At 45.7% G+C, this 16,141-nt stretch overlaps 1 protein-coding gene and 1 pseudogene across 4 annotated transcripts in view; both read right to left on the reverse strand.

Moving 5' to 3' along the window:
- CLIP1 (CAP-Gly domain containing linker protein 1) overlaps positions 1–14,153 on the reverse strand; it is an 84,827-nt gene extending 70,674 nt beyond the window's left edge. For 2 of the 3 annotated variants that reach the window (XM_084867733.1, XM_084867731.1), the window contains exon 1: positions 14,059–14,152. The gene's annotated coding sequence lies outside the window, so the exon portion shown is untranslated. Of the gene's footprint in view, positions 1–14,058 lie in introns of all 3 variants that reach the window. The other variant, XM_084867727.1, reaches the window with a different exon arrangement.
- The window catches only part of LOC311613984 (small ribosomal subunit protein uS8-like), a 28,350-nt pseudogene that overhangs the window by 9,164 nt on the left and 3,045 nt on the right, over positions 1–16,141 (reverse strand). The window lies entirely within an intron of this gene.

Below are 16,141 nucleotides of genomic sequence, written 5' to 3' on the forward strand. Positions count from 1 at the left end.
CCTTTCCTGACACTACTTATACTCATAGAAGAGCGTGGTCCAACGGAAATATAATGCAAGGCAAATGTGTAATTTTGAATTTGCAACTAACCATGCTTTAAAACATTAGAAACAGCTGAGGTGAATAACATTTTATTTAATCCAATATATCCAAAATATCACTTCAAAATGTAATCAATATGAAAATTATTAATGAGCTACTTCACATTCTTTCCTCATACCAGGTCACTGAAATCCCTTGTATGCTTTATACTTGGAGCACATCTCAACATGGACCTGCCACATTTCACATGCTCCACAGCCACATGTGGCTGGCTGGCGGCTACTGCAATGGGCAATGCAGGTCTAGAATACATGTTTAAGGCAGCGTAGAAAGTAGCTCTCGGGCTGGCATTTGATGATAAACTTACCAATGAGATACCCCAAAGCCCCCCTGGGTAGCAACATTTGTCTTCCCTACACCGTTACAACACATAAGTGAGGAAAAGAGCACAAGAACCCTTGCATATAAAGCTGTGGATAATCTCACTGCTCGAAAGAGGAGAAAGGGAAAGACAGCATTTACAGCCAGAGGGCTATGTGACGGGATCCGTCTGAAGAAGCCTGCTTATACAGCACAAGGCCCAGGCAAACTGACAGCTCACCGCCAGGAGTTTGAAAATACGCCCACACAAAACTCAAAGCAAAGTGCGGAGATTGAGTTACAGATGAAAATTTAATAAGTGTGTCTCAAGATACAAGAAAGGAACTTGAGAGAGACTGGCAGACGGGAGGCCAATAGGGCAGGCGGCAGCACTTCAAGCACGAAGAAGGGAGGGCGAGCTCAGTTCTACTGAAGCAGCGGAGCTTTTGCTGTCTTTCCAATCGCAGGAAACCAATCCCATGTGATAAGAGCATGTGGAAAGACAGGCTTGGGGACTGAAGGGAAAACTGCAGGAGAGAGAGGGGAAGGATATGACGTTGGTATCAGCTGTTTGTGTGTTTTTGTTTAGATTTTTTTTAAGTTATTCATTTCTTACTAATCAGATACCACCACCACCACCACCACCACCCAAACCTTTGGTGAATTGCCTTTGACTATAAAATGTAAGACCAGGGAAGAAAGAACACTGTCCCAACATTTTAACATCTGGGAAACCAGTTAGTCTGAATAAAGACACAGAATACTCCATGGGGGACAGAGAGGGACAGAGTATCTGTCAAGCACATGAGTGGTGACAAGAGCGACATGCAGCCACCTAAGGTCATCATTCATCATCGTTCTGCCCTCAGAAGCTTGCCCCTGAACATAGGCAAAATGTGTGTGATGTCACCAAGCACAGTTTAGGGCATGGGCCACAGAAGGACCATTGCTCCAAATGAGTGTTGTAACGAGTGAGATAAAGTAGAGAGAAGAGCAAGATGGAGGAGGGGGAGAGTACGGGGACTGGAGCCATTTGTTTTCAGCAGCAAGTTAAGTGGCTGGTTTAAAGCGGGTGGGGAACCTTTTTTCTGCCAAGGGCCATTTGGGTATTTATAACATCATTCGAAGGGCATATAAAATTATCAACTTAAAAATTAGCGTGCTGCCAAAACCGGTTTGGCTCAGTGGATAGAGTATCTGCCTGCGGACTGAAAGGTCCCGGGTTCGATTCAGATCAAGGGCATGTACCTAGATTGCAGGAGGCAGCTGATTGATGTTTCTCTTTCGTCGATGTTTCTAGCTCTCTATCCCTCTCCCTTCCTCTCTGTAAAAAATCAATAAAATATATATTTTTAAATTAGCCTGCTATATTTGCCCAAACATATAGTTAACTCACCCCTAATGCCTTGGCAGGGCCAGGCCAAATAATTTTGAAGGCCTTATATGCCAGATGGGCTAGACATTCCCTATCCCTGGTTTAGAGGGTAACATTAAAATCTTACACATGGGCTTGGCCGGCATGGCTCTGTGGTTGCTGAGCATTGACCTATGAACCAGAAGGTTCAGGGCACTGCCCTGGTTGTGGGCTCCATCCCCAGTGGAGAGCATGCAGGAGGCAACTGATCAATGATTCTCACTCATCATTGATGTTTCTCTCTCCCTCTCCCTTCCTCTCTGAAATCAATCAACATACACAGGGGAGGTGAGTCTACTAAGGCTGGTGATTATGATGATAGAAGGACAAATTCCAAATGTCTTTATCCCACCATCTCCAATTCTGCATTCCAAGACTGCGGAATACTGAAAAGATGAGCCAGGGATAAAGGTCTGGTCCTATCAGAAATAAACATACTAGTACATAGAAAGTGAAAGAGAGCAATTTTCCAAGTGCAGAGAGACAGACAGAGAGTCCGTCTTCCAGAGGGCTGACTGTCCTTCCAAGGGGTATGCCTAAAAGGGTGGAGCAAATATGTTCAGGAGGCCAGAGCATCTGGAAATAGTGGGAGGCTTTTGTTGTTCACGGTGTTTTGTTTTGTTTTGTTTTAAATTTCAGAGAAGAAAGGAAAAGGAAAGTGAGAGATAGAAACATCAGTGAGGAGAGGGAATCATTGATTGGCTGCCTCCTGCACGTCTGACCAATCCCACAACCCAGGCATGTGCCTTTGACAAGGAATCAAATCCGGACCCTTCAGTTCTCAGGCCAACGCTCTATCCACTGGGCTAAACCGGCTCGGGCAAGGCAGCATCTTGAGTGCAGCTTGAAAAGCACCAGCATTCTCCAAGGACAACCTGGCTAAAGAAACAGAACCTCCAAGGAGTGAAAGTTGCCTGAGGCCTTTCTCACTGTTCTTTCAAGTTATCCAGCACGGCCTTTGATAAACTTCAGGTAATCCACAAGCTTGGTAATAATTTATATTGTTGTACTGCTAAATGGACACATTTCACCAGCCATTATAAAGCATGACACAAAATAATAAAATCAGTTGAAGGAAGGGAAAAGAAGACCTGAGAGAAGCAGGTAAAATGTAAAAAGACACCAGACCAACTGAACTATGGCACCACTCGTCAGTACTTCCATTCAGTTCCACATCTCTCCATCAAGTTTATTCCCTTGTTTTACAGGATTTACTTACACGAACTCCAAAAAGCCATGTGTCTATTCTTTAAAAACATGGCCCTCACCGTCCTCTCTTACAAGGGGCCATCCCTTATTAATTTCAGATCTGTGTGCCTTTCAAATGGAGCATTACTGGACCAGGGTTTATTGAATATTAAAGCCGTGCAAACTATCCTTTTTTAACTCCACTGTCAAGAATATTCATAAACACCGATATTTCCTCAAAGGTATCCACCCCTGGGAGCCTGCCAAGCGTTCGCTTACATCTATCCAGGCCCTGGCTGTCATCACTCTGGCCTCATAAGAAAAGCACTCACCGAAACGCCCTCCAAAAAATGTCAGGGAGACTCCAGGAAGCAGAACCCTGGCTCTTCCGTAGCCTTCTGTCACCTCATTGTTCTAAAGCACCACTAAGATCTATTTCCACCGATATTTATCTACATATGTAAGTATTTATTGCATCCACAATAGAGGATGCAAGTTCTTAAGTAGGCCAGATTCAAACAGCTTTAAAATCAACTGAACAATTAAAAAACATAAACTGTATTCTCCAGCAAGGATAAAGTACAAAAGATGAAAGATAAGCAGAGTGCAGTCATTGTTTACAAAGAACAATGTAAAAGCCCATTTTATTTTATTATTTTTTTAAAATATATTTTATTGATTTTTACAGACAGGAAGGGAGAGGGATAGAAAGCCAGAAACATCGATGAGAGAGAAACACTGGTCAGCCGCCTCCTGCACCACCACCACTCCCCCCCACCCCCCCACTGGGGATGTGCCCGCAACCAAGGTACATGCCCTTGACCAGAACCGAACCTGGGACCCTTCAGGCCCCAGCCCAACGTTCTATCCACTGAGCCAAACCAGCTAAAGCTATAAAAGCCCATTTTAGACACTAAAGGACTGACACAAGCCAGTAAGGGCAGAAAATTAATTGGCTCCTTAAATTCAAATGGTGCTTACAAGAAGTGGTATTTCCAACTTCTAACTTACAAAGCAATTTATGAAATCGACCTACCAACCTTAAGGGCTGATTTGAGAATAACATACAATAAGATACTGAGAAAGCTTTATCACATCTATCAAAGTCAGAAGTTAAAAATTTTTAAGTGTATGTATTTTTTATTTCCGAGAGAAAAGGAAAGGGAGAGAGGGAGGGAGGGAGGGAGATCAATGATAAGAGAGAAAGGAAAGGGAGAGAGGGAGGGAGGGAGGGAGATCAATGATAAGAGAGAAAGGAAAGGGAGGGAGGGAGGGAGGGAGGGAGGGAGGGAGGGAGGGAGGGAGATATCAATGATAAGAGAGAATCATTGATTGGCTGCCTCCTGCACACTCCACACTGGGGATTGAGCCCACAACCTGGGCATGTGCCCTGACCAGGAATTGAACTATGACCTCCTGGTTCACAGATTGACATTCAACCACTGAGCCATGCTGCCCAGGCTCGGTAATAAAAATTGTAAGTAAATAAAGACTCAAGTTTAGGGTGTTTGTTGAATGAGGTCAGAACAGGGTATAAATAGATGAGACCTAACTCTTTGAAAAATTACTTTGGTGCTTGAAAATTACATTTTTAAAATTTAGAGTGTGTATGACATGATATAGAATGCAAGCTGTACCCCGAGTTTCAAAGTCCACAGCACTTTTAAAAAGGAGGAGGAGGGGGCAGAAACCCAATCGAGGCAAAGCAAGCTGGTGCATTAGACAAGTGTTTGGAACTCTGTGCCATGGTGCAAACTGCCTGCAACCAGAGCATCTTCACACAGCCCACCTGAGTGGAGAGTTATTTTCTATTCCTGCTACTTAGATCTATGCAAAAACAAACAAACAAACAAACAAACAAACAAGCAAACTGGTTTGGCTCAGTGGATAGGGTCCCAGGTTCGATTCCTGGTCAGGGGCACGTGCGTGAGTTGCAGGCTCGATCCCCAGTGAGGGGCATGCAGGAGGTGGCCAATCAGTGATTCTCATTATTTATATTTCTATCTCTCTTTCCCTCTCCCTTCCTCTCTGAAATTAATAAAAAATATATATTTTTAATTATATAAGCATCCTCCTAAAGTTCTTCCATCTGCAAAAGAACTGAAAAAGGGATAGGGAGGAGCCATGAAAAGCTGAATAATTGGAGCTATTTTGCTCTTTTACACAAGTTTCTAAAAAACCTAGTTGGCTTTGTAACTCTACTACCACCAGCTTAAGATGGATCTTACAAGGGACTGAAGTGACTAAGCCTGGTTAGTATCTCCCAGAAGAACTTAATAGGTCAATAGCAGTCAACTATACTAATATATAAAAAGGAGCAAATGTGCTTAATATAGCATCATGGAATTTTAGACTCAGAAGAGACCTTGGCAATCTAGTTCAACTTCCTCATTTTGCCACTGAGGAACAAACAAGTGAAATCATTCCCTAGTCAGTCCACGTGCTGAAGGGTCGGAGGTTCGGTTAAATAGAGATGTACAGTGACATCACTTGTTAGGATTGCAGTTACTCAAAACAGCCTAGGACTTAAACTCCAACCTCCAAATGAAAGACTCCTGAGCTACATAAAGTATGCTGATGAGTAAAAGTTTCTGATCTACCCACACTAAAAGTAAACACATACCAACTGTTCGTTCTGAGCAAGAAAGGGCACAAAGAAAACTCACACAAGAATCAATTACTTCCGTGTTGGTTCTTTTCTCTTTATAAAAGCATCCTTATTTTCACTTTGCAAATGAGCAAACTTAAGAGTTGCTACAGGCCCCGGCCCCACCCCCGCTGAGTGATGTACATTTATTGAGGCCCCTGCACCGAGGATTACTGGTCTTTAGAGCCAACAGAAAAAAATATCCACATCTCTACTTTCACAACACCTACTGAAGGATACGTGGCTATTTCAAGAGAAGATAACACTCTACTAAATTTACTCACAAGTCCCTACGATAGTTTTCTACACAACCACCCTACACACTGTAAATGGAAACTAGAAATTGGTTTCGTTTGGCCCCGGCCAGTTTGGCTCAGTGGATAGAGTGTCAGCCCTGGAACTGAAGGATCCTGGGCTCGATCCCAGCCAAGGGCAGGTCCCTTGGTTGCAGGCCTGATCCCAGACCCCAGTTGGGCACATGCAGAAGGCAATGTGTCTCTCGCACATCGATGTTTTTTTCTCTGTCTCTCCCCCTTCCTTCCACTCTCTCTAAAAATCGATGGAAAAAATATCCTCAGGTAAGGATTAACAAACAAAAAAAAAGAAAGAAAAAAGAAAAGAAAAATTGTTTTCATTTGGATCTTAACACCCAACTTCATTGTTGGTTATTTTTTATTTTTTTAGCTGTTTGGTAATCTGCACAGACACACAGCAGGTTCTACCTTAGAAAGACACCCCACACCCACACCTCTGTCATTAAGCTGTGGAAAATAAAATTGACAAACATACTAAAGGGCCTGAAATCTGGCAAGGCACAAGTTCTGACATGAGGAGCATGAGTTGTTTTTCCATGCTGATTATTTAACTTCTCATAAATTACAAGTTCTTCAGTGACAACTGTTCATTTAAAATATGCCCTAGCCCTAGCCGGTTTGGCTCAGTGGATAGAGAGTCAGCCTGTGGACTGAAGGGTCCTGGTTTCAACTCTGGTCAAGGGCATATGGCCCAGGTTGCAGGGCTCAATCCCCAGCAGGGGGCATGCAGGAGGCAGCCAATCAATGATTCTCACTCATTATTGATTGTTTCTATCCCTCTCACCTCTCCCTTTCACTATGAAATCAATAAAAATATATTTTACAAAATAAAAGAGAATGGATAAACTCAACAACAAAACAAACAACCAGATTAAAATTGGACAAAAGACTTAAATGGGCATTTTTTCCAAAGCTATATAAATGCCCAATAAGCACATGAAAAGATGCTCAACATCATTAATCTTTTTTTTTTAATGTAAGTAAAAACTACACTAAGAATACTAGTTCACAACCATTAGGATAACTGAAATTAAAAAATAAAATAAAAAAGAAGAAAGAAAATAAGTGTTGGCAGGAGATACTGAGAAAGTAGAACCCTTGTACACTGTTGGTGGAAATATAAAATGATAGTCACTGTGGAAAACTGCATGGCAGTTTCTCAAAAAATTAAAAAGAATTACCATACAATCCAACAATTCCACTTCTGGGTATATGCCCAAAAGAACTGAAAGCAGTCTCTCAAAGTGATATTTGTACACCCATGTTCATAATAACATTATTCACAATAGTAGCTAAAACATGGAAGCACTGATGGATGAATGGATTAGCAAAATATGGTATATGCACACAATGGAGTATTATTATTCAGCCTTAAAAAGGAAAGAAATTCTGCAATGGAATACTACTAGTTAATAAAAAATAACAAAATCTTACATTTATATATATTCTAAAATATTAAAATGATTTTCTTGCCCTAACCGGTTTGGCTCAGTGGATAGAGCATCGGCCTGCAGACTGTAGGGACCCAGGTTCAATTCTGGTCAAGGGCTTGTACTGTGGTTGTGGGCACATCCCCAGTGGGAGGTGTGCAGGAGGCAGCTGATCGATGTTTCTCTCTCGTTGATGTTTCTAACTCTCTATCCCTCTTACTCTCTGTAAAAAAAATCAATAAAACATATTTTAAAATAAAAAATAAAATTATTTTCTCTAGATAGTAGAATTATAATTTGCTTTTTTCTGTGGGTGTTTTTTGTGGTGTGTTTTATGCCTTATGCATTGAACCCACATAATATAACTTATATATGTTATGAAAATGTAAGGGTCACTTGAATTATAAAACATAAGGAAAAAAATAAACCTGAGAACCTCAAAGAAAAATAATAACTTCACTAGAAAACTAAAATCTAAATTTGATTCTAATACTAGAGTCTCAATGGAATAACCTAAGCAAGCCACATGTGCTTTACAACAAAAATTATCAATATGGTTTCATGTGATACACCCAGGTATGAGACTTAAAAAAATTACCTTGCCTGCAAAATTTATTAATTTTATAGTCTGGAAAAAAATCAAAATAGGGCTGAAACCAGTTTGGCTCAGTGGATAGAGCATCGGCCTGTGGACTGAGGGTTCCCGGGTTCAATTCCGGTCAAGGGCATGTACCTTGGTCGCGGGCACATCCTCAATAGGAGGTGTGCAAGAGGCAGCTGATCGATGATTCTCTCTCATCGATGTTTCTAACTCTCTGTCCCTCTCTCTTCCTCTCTGTATTAAAAAAAAAAAAATCAATAAAATATATTTTTTAAAAATCAAAATAGGTTCCTTACTGCCTCAGGTATTAGGACATAATAGCTCTAATAAGAAATTATTCTGAAGAGGTGCCCTGGACAGTGTTGCTAAGTGGTTAGAGTGTCAGCCCAAGCATCAAAAGGTTGAGAGTTTGATTCTCAGTCAAGGGCACATATGTAAGTTGCAGGTTCAGGTCCCAGCCCTAAAGTCTCTCTGTCTCTCTCTCCTCCCCTTCCGCGAGCAACCCCCCTCCCTCCCTCCCTTACCCTCTTTCTCATAGAAATCAATGGGGGAAAATAACTTTGGAGAACAATTAACAACAACAAAACAAGAAATCACTCATTCTATAGAGGAAATCAGTTAAAGAGAGAATGCAGGAGGTCAAAAGATTTGATTACAAGATATTTTGGAAAAGATCCCTAATACCTCTTATCATTTCTGAAAGAGAAAAAAGATATGCCAAATATTTCAGTGCACTACTTGATTAGGGATTTGTAGAATCAGAAAACAAACATTAAAGTTGCCTTCCTTTTATATGTCCTTTATACACCAAACCCCGGATTCTGGGTGTATGCACCCTGAACATCTGGTTCTTGGGCCCTTAACTTCTGAGGAGACACAGTAAATCAAGGGCTTGGCAATTTTAAGTGTGAAAAATGGGCAGAGTTAAAACCGGGATCAAATCCAAGCTATACTTAGACGTAAGTAAGCGAAGGAGAATACAAATACCAAAACTCCTTAATTCAAGTCGAAAGTAGATGAGACCTTCTGCTTCCATAAAACACTGGGGCCAAAAAAATGTCTCTCTGTAATCTCATTCGAATTCCTGAGAAGAGGTGAGTGAGAATGCGCTTGTTTCCCAAGGGAAAGACATACCGGAGAAGGCGCTCAGCATGGATCCTGTAACAGGACCACTTCCTCTTTCCTAATATTCTGCAGAGAATACTTGCAAGATTTTGTTGCTGAACCACAATAACAGAGTCAAAAGACGGACCCACCCATTTAGTTAGTGTGAGTGGAATCTGTCCTTCTGGAACTGCCAGATGGAGATTGGAAAAAAAAAAAAAGTTCTTTACTAATTATGGCCAAGATTCCTTGGTACTTAGTGCCAGGGCCAGGATATTAACCCAGATGTCCTAGCCAAATTCAAGGTTGGTTAAGTCTGCCAAACCTATCAAAAGAAAAGAAGGGCCTCTTCTGTTGCCCTGATTGGAATCTGAAGAGGTCACCCTTGAAATTCTTGTATAGTACCATCAGTCAATATGGTTTCCCTTAAAAGTGCATTGTAGCTCAAATGCTGATTTAAAGCATATGGATTCTTTGAGTTCTATCTACATGGGAAACACACACATATTAAAAATATATAAGATGCTATAATAACTTAAAGCCTCCCTAAATAAAAATATTTTTAAAAGATTCATATCTGTGGTGATCCTGCCACTGCTTTCCAATTAAGATTTAGGAGACCTCCCTAGCCAGTCTGGCTCAGTGGACAGTGTTGGCCTGTGGACTGAAGGGTCCTGGGTTCATTTCTGGTCAAGGGTACAGGCCCGGGTTGCAGACTTGATCCCCAGAGTAGGGCATGCAGGAGACAGCCAATCAATGGTTCTCTCTCATCATTGTTGTTTCTATCTCTCCTTCTTCTTCCTCTCTGAAATCAATAAAAATATGTTTTAAAAAAATATTTAGGAGACCAACATGAAGGTTTACATTAAACATAAATTTTGAACCAAGAAACTTTTGAGACTGAAAAGGGAAGACTTGGTAGCCAGGAGCACAATTCCAGAAAAAAAGCTATATGTGCAAATATCAGTCACAAGGCCTCTCCCAGGATTGAGCAAAGATCCTGCACAAAATTAGAGAAAGTATACACCCAAAACAAGTCTGAACATCGAGTACTGAAGATCTGAAGATTCCACTGCCAACATATTCGGTGCATTGCTTAGCATAACATATACTCGAGTTTGACTTCTAGCTCTGAATCCACTGGCTATATGGCCTTTTAGTAAGTTAGTAAAATTCTTTGAGCCTCAGTTTTCCTATCTTTAACTCTTTCTTCATCACAATCAAGGCATGATTCTGTACCTTTCACTATATTAATAAATGCATACTTAGACCTATAACCAATATGATGTTAAGTTATCTGCCCCCTCCAAGCCTCCACCTCAGGACCTCTGCACTTGCTGTTCCCTCTTCTTAGGATGCTCTTCCCTCTTGGATCTACATTCCTCTCTTCCCACAGATTTCCACTCACAAGTCACATTCTCCACAAGTCTCCTCTGACCACCCTATCTAAAACTTCTATTACCCTAATTTTTCTCCCCAAAACTTAATATTCCCCCTCCCTGTTTTTTTCTTACCATGTGTCACCACTGTAAATTTTACAATACTAATATGGGTATTGTCTGTCTCCCCTATTTGAAGGGGGAGTTCAGAGAGAATAGGGATTTCTGTCTGTTTTATTCACTGTGGTTTCACCAGTCCCCAGCATCTGGCACACAGTAGGTGCTCAATAAAAATATGTTGAGGAAGAGAATTACAGCACACCGACAGGTAAACCTTAGCCCCTCAAGCTGCCTTTGGGGAGAATATCACACTTCAAAAATAAGGTAAAGGTGCCCTAACCGGTTTGGCTCAGTGGAGAGAGCATTGGCCTGCGGACTCAAGGGTCTCAGGTTCGATTCCGGTCAAGGGCATGTACCTTGGTTGCCGGCACATATGTTTCTCTCTCATAGATGTTTCTAATTCTCTATCCATCTCCCTTCCTCTCTGTAAAAAAATATATTTAAAAACAAAACATTTTTTTAAAAAATACTGTAAAGGAGAACAACAGGTTTCAAGGAATAATACTGTCCATTCTTTTTTCATAGAGAAAAAGATACTCTACCTCCCATCTCTCTTGTACAAGGAAGGGATTAAAGAAGCTGGTAACTTGGATAAAATGGGATGCTATATGCAGTGAAGTTATAAAGTTAACTTGAGCTAACACTGCACAGGTAAGATTATCTTTGAATGTGAATAGATATTGAACCATTTTTCTATGCTTTTACACCACCACCTTCTGGGTATGTTTTCTTTCCTTTAGCTTTGACTTCTATAAAACCAGTCTTGAAACTTATGGATTTCATATTTTCAATTAACTAAATAACAACTATTTACTGAACACATGGGATTTACTGAACACTTGTGACTCTTCAGAATCCTGCAGAGGATACTATGAAGTGAAATATATATGGAGGCAAGGACTTTATACAGGGCAAAGAACACACACACACACACACACACACACACACAAACACACACAGACCAGAACTATATCTGCAAATGAAGAACTTCAGGCAGCCAACATGTGATGAATTCAAAGATGTCTATCTTTTATCTTTGTATGGAGTATAAGAGACCAATTCATCTCTTACACTCCACCCATTAAGCTTAGAATACCGACAGAGACAACACTTAAAAAGCAAGAGTTAAACATGACAAGTTAAGTTCACATGCAATTATGGGTCACTCAGCATCAGACACTGTGTAAAAAAAAAAAAAAAAAAAAAAAATTTAACTATAAATAAGGCACCAAATTTTAAACTTATGAAGAACAGAAACCAGATCGGCTTATGTTGTGCTTAGGCACAGGTAGGAGCTTAAGCAATTGTTAAAAAAGCAGAGAAGAAAAAAAAAAAAAAAAAAAAAAGCAGAGAAGGCCGAAACCGGTTTGGCTCAGTGGATAGAGCATTGACCTGCGGACTGAAGGGTCCCAGGTTCGATTCCGGTCAAGGGCATGTACCTTGGTTGCGGGCACATCTCCAGTGGGGGGTGTGCAAGAGGCAGCTGATCGATGACTCTCTCTCACAGATGTTTCTAACTCTCTCTCTCTCTCTCTCTCTCTCTCTCCCCCTTCCTGTCTGTAAAAAATCAATAAAAGTATATTTTAAAAAAAGCAGAGGAGGTTGTGATCTTTATCGTCAGACAGAATACCTGCAGGTTTCCACCCAGTTTTAGTCTTGTGGGTGGTTTTTTTGTTTGTTTGTTTGTTTTGTGTAAGTTTTTTTGTTTGTTTGTTTGTTTGTTTTTACGCCTTTGAACCAGGTCTAGTGGGAAACCTAAGATGCACTTTTTTCTCTGAACCTTAAAACTTCAGCACCAGCCCTTAGCCAAGCAATCACCCACTTCTTTGAGTTACTTAAAAGATTGGCACCTTGCTCGAGATTCACTATACTAATTTAATTATTAAGCACCTGGAGTCGGAACACCTGAGCTCCAATCCCAACACCACCACTTATTAGCTACTTATTAGCTGTGTGCACCAGGTCAAGGTAATTAACCTGTCAAAGCCTCCTCTTTAAAATGGAGATAGTGATACAGAGAACCCTCATTGGGTTAGATTGATTGAGATAAAACATACAAAAGACTTGCCCAGAGCCTAACCCCAAGAAGCCCTCAATAAACGTAATTATTATTTTCAGAGGGTAAGACTGCCCCAAGGCTGGGAGCACTATACCTGAGGATTCCTGCAATAGGTTATCATTAAAACCAAAGTCAAACACTATGATCCTGAATGTCAATTGTAATTGAAAAAAAAATTTTTTCTTAAAAAGCCAAAGTCAAAGACTTTGGTGTCTGGATTTGTGGACACTATAAATAAATAAATAAATAAATAATAATAATAATAACACCAACCAGAATCATAACCTGTCACAGGACCCCTTACTGACCTCTCATTGCCCAGACGCTGTCCTAACCTAAAACAGGAAGGCAAGGCTGCTGAACCCAAAAAAATAAAAATAAAACTGCAGAATGTTTTCCACCCTCCTTTTTTTTTTAAATACCATCATTGGTGCCCAAGTTTTGCTAAAAACAGACATCTCCAAGGACTGCAGATTTAACGTGTAATTTCTCCATGCCCCAGAGGTGGGGCCGCCGGGAAGGGATGAGGGGGTGGCGCTCGGCCCCCCACCCCCTGCCAGATGGAAAAGCCACACCAAGTGGAGAAAACAGCCGAGGTCAGGATTGACCCCCAAATCCAAATCCGAGGCCAGCAGCCCGGGAGGGGGAATGGAAGGCTCCGCTTTTGAAATAACCTCTAAACAAGTGTCATCTGTCTTCCGGGCCAATCCGCTGCCCAGGCAGAAGGTCCGGGTGCGATTCCAGAAGCCCTTGTCCCCTCTGCCCCTCCACCTTCCCCCGGAATCACAGTCCCCCTTGGGGGCGGGGGGACGGGGTGGCGGGGGTGGCGGGGTGGCGGGGGTGGCGGGGTGGCGGGGGTGGCGGGGTGGCGGGGGTGGCGGGGTGACGGGGGCAAAGGCCGCCGCCAGCCAGGCCGGGCTCTCCCGCCGGCCGGCGCCCGCCCCGGAGGCCGGGGCCACGGCGCCCGCCGTCCCGGCTCGCGGGCACCCGGGCCAAGGGCTGAGGAAGGCTCGGGGACCCGGCGGCGGCGCCCTGGGGTGGGGTGGGGGCAACAGGTCCGGCCCCGGCCCTGACCCCCCGGGGCCGAGCGCAGGGGGGAGAGGGTCGTCCGGGGCGGCGCAGGGCACGGAGTCCCAGCTCCATCTTGAGGCGGCGGCGGAGGAAGGAGGGCGGGCGAGGCGCCGCCGCAGGGCCGGCCTCGGTCCCGGCTCACCCGGGGAAGCACCCCGGGGACCGCGGGCCTCCAGGGCCGTCCCCACCCTCGGAGCTCCCGGGCCCCCTTGGGGGCGGCCCGGCGCGCGGACCGGGCCCCTCGCAGACTCCGGCCGGCCCGGCGTGGGCCCCGCACGGCCGGCGGGGCGCGGGGAGGAGGGCGGGGAACGGACAGGGCCCCACTCACCGCCAGTCGCCGCCACCTGCACCTCAGCAGCCGCCGCAGCCGCAGCAGCAGCAGCCGCCGCCGCCTCCCGCCTCCCGGCTTGTAGGCGCGGGGCGGGGCGGGCGGGGCGGGCCGGGGCGGGGCAGGCATGACGCGTCGCCGCAGGGCGGGGCCTGGCGGGGCGGGATCAGCGTGACGCAACGCCGCTGGGCGGGACCTGACTGGTTGAGGGCGGGGCCAGCGTGACGCAACGCCGCCGGGCGAGGCCGGGCGCGCGCCGCGGGCACCAGACGCCGGGGCGGCTCCTCCCGCGCGCGCCCCGCCCTCGGCCGCCCCGCGCTCCGGCCCCGCGTACCCCGCGGCTTTGTCTGCACCCGCCGCCACCCGCGGACCCGAGCCCGGACCCCGGGACCCCGCGCCCGCGGCCCTGGGTCAGGAGGAAGGCGCGAAGGACCCCGAGGGGCCTGCGTCCCGGCTGCTCGGCATTGCAGTTCCGCATTTCAGCCCCAGAATGTGCGAGTCACACCCCACGCCCCGTCCAGCCTGGACCCCGGCCCGTTAATCGGTTCCAGCGCGGCTCGGCCTCCCCCTCCTTATTCTCCCCCCGCCACCCCATCCCCCAGCCTCCCCGGGCGAGAGATTCTTTGAAAGAATCGAGGAGGAGGTGTGGAGGCTCCGCTTGCTCCGAGTGGGGAGCATCCTATGTCCCTCCGGGGAAGATCGGGGTGAGGACTCCCCGGGGGAAAGGCTGAAAGGGAAGCCTGCGAAGCGCCCCGAAAAGACCGAGGGCTGAAAGGAGCCCAGCACTTCCTCCGCGCGTCTGAGAAAGGCCTCTTTGATTCGCCCCTGCCGCTTGGCCTGGAGCCCTGGTTCATGTTCTGTCCCCTCCTCCTCCCCCCAACCCTTCTCCTCCTCCCAGGGATCTCTTTTGAAAAGCTTTGGAGAGAGATCGGAGGGGTGACAGCGACAGCCCGCTCCGGGCTGGTGCAGCAGAGGGCGGCCGGCATTTCACTCCCATGGACCATGGCAACCCCAGAAGCTTTGCAGCCCCCGGGAGGGAATGGCAGCTGTCAGGATTGTGCAGCGGCTCAGCAGCGGATGAGGGAGCCCGGCTTCCTTCTCCTGCCGCGTGGGAGAGAAGAATCGGGAGGGTGACCCTTCTGCTGATCTTTATTCAAAGCGCGGTGCTGCTGCACGGAGCAGGGGGAGGGAACTACAGGGCAAAGGCGCGACCGGGGGCCCCTCCTCGCCATTCACCTTGTAAATCCCCCCCAAAAAAACCCCGCTGTTTCCTGATTCAACACCACCCTGGTTGGCAAAGCTCCGAGGTCCAAGTGGTGATGGCAACCCCTGAAATCCAGCATCCACAGTCCTCATCTGAAAGGCACACCTCCCCCCATCTAAACACTTTCCAGCTCTAACAGGCAACCCGTGTAATAACCGAAGATGCCACAGAGTAAGGCAAGGACCACTGCTACCTATGGCAGTGAGTGCAGCTATAACCACTTCTGTTTATTTCTCTTCTGCTCTGCTCATTTTTTTTTTAATATATTTTATTGATTTTGTACAGAGAGGAAGGGAGAGAGATAGAGAGCTACCGGTAGAAACATCGATGAGAGGGAGTCATCGATCACTGCCTCTTGCACACCCCCACCCCCACTGGGGATATGCCCGCAACCAAGGTACATGCCCATGTCCTGACTCGAACCCAGGACCCTTCAGTCCGCAGGCCGATGCTCTATCCACTGAGCCAAACCGGTTTCGGCTGCTCTGCTCATTCTGCGGAACAGGTGCCTGCAGAGCTGGGCAGATGAAATCTGAGCCTCAGAACCTGAAGAAGGAGTGGGTGACTACCCCCTGGACCGCACCCCCAGACCCACATACATCCCCCCAGACAACCCCTTACCCCCCGGAATAACCATCTTCCAGAGGCAGCCCAGGCCAGGCCAGGGGAAGGGGGGTTCTGAGGGTAAGAGAGGCAGGATGGGCCCAGCCAGCATGGCTCAGTGGTTGAACGTTGACTTATGAACCAGGAGGTCACAGTTCAATCCCCACCAGGGCACATGCCCAGGTTGCAGGCAGGCTTGATCTCCAGTGTGGGGGT

The sequence above is a fragment of the Pipistrellus hanaki genome, assembly GCF_964339955.1.
Source record: "Pipistrellus hanaki genome assembly, chromosome: 19".
In the NCBI taxonomy this organism is placed as follows: Eukaryota; Metazoa; Chordata; class Mammalia; order Chiroptera; family Vespertilionidae; genus Pipistrellus; species Pipistrellus hanaki.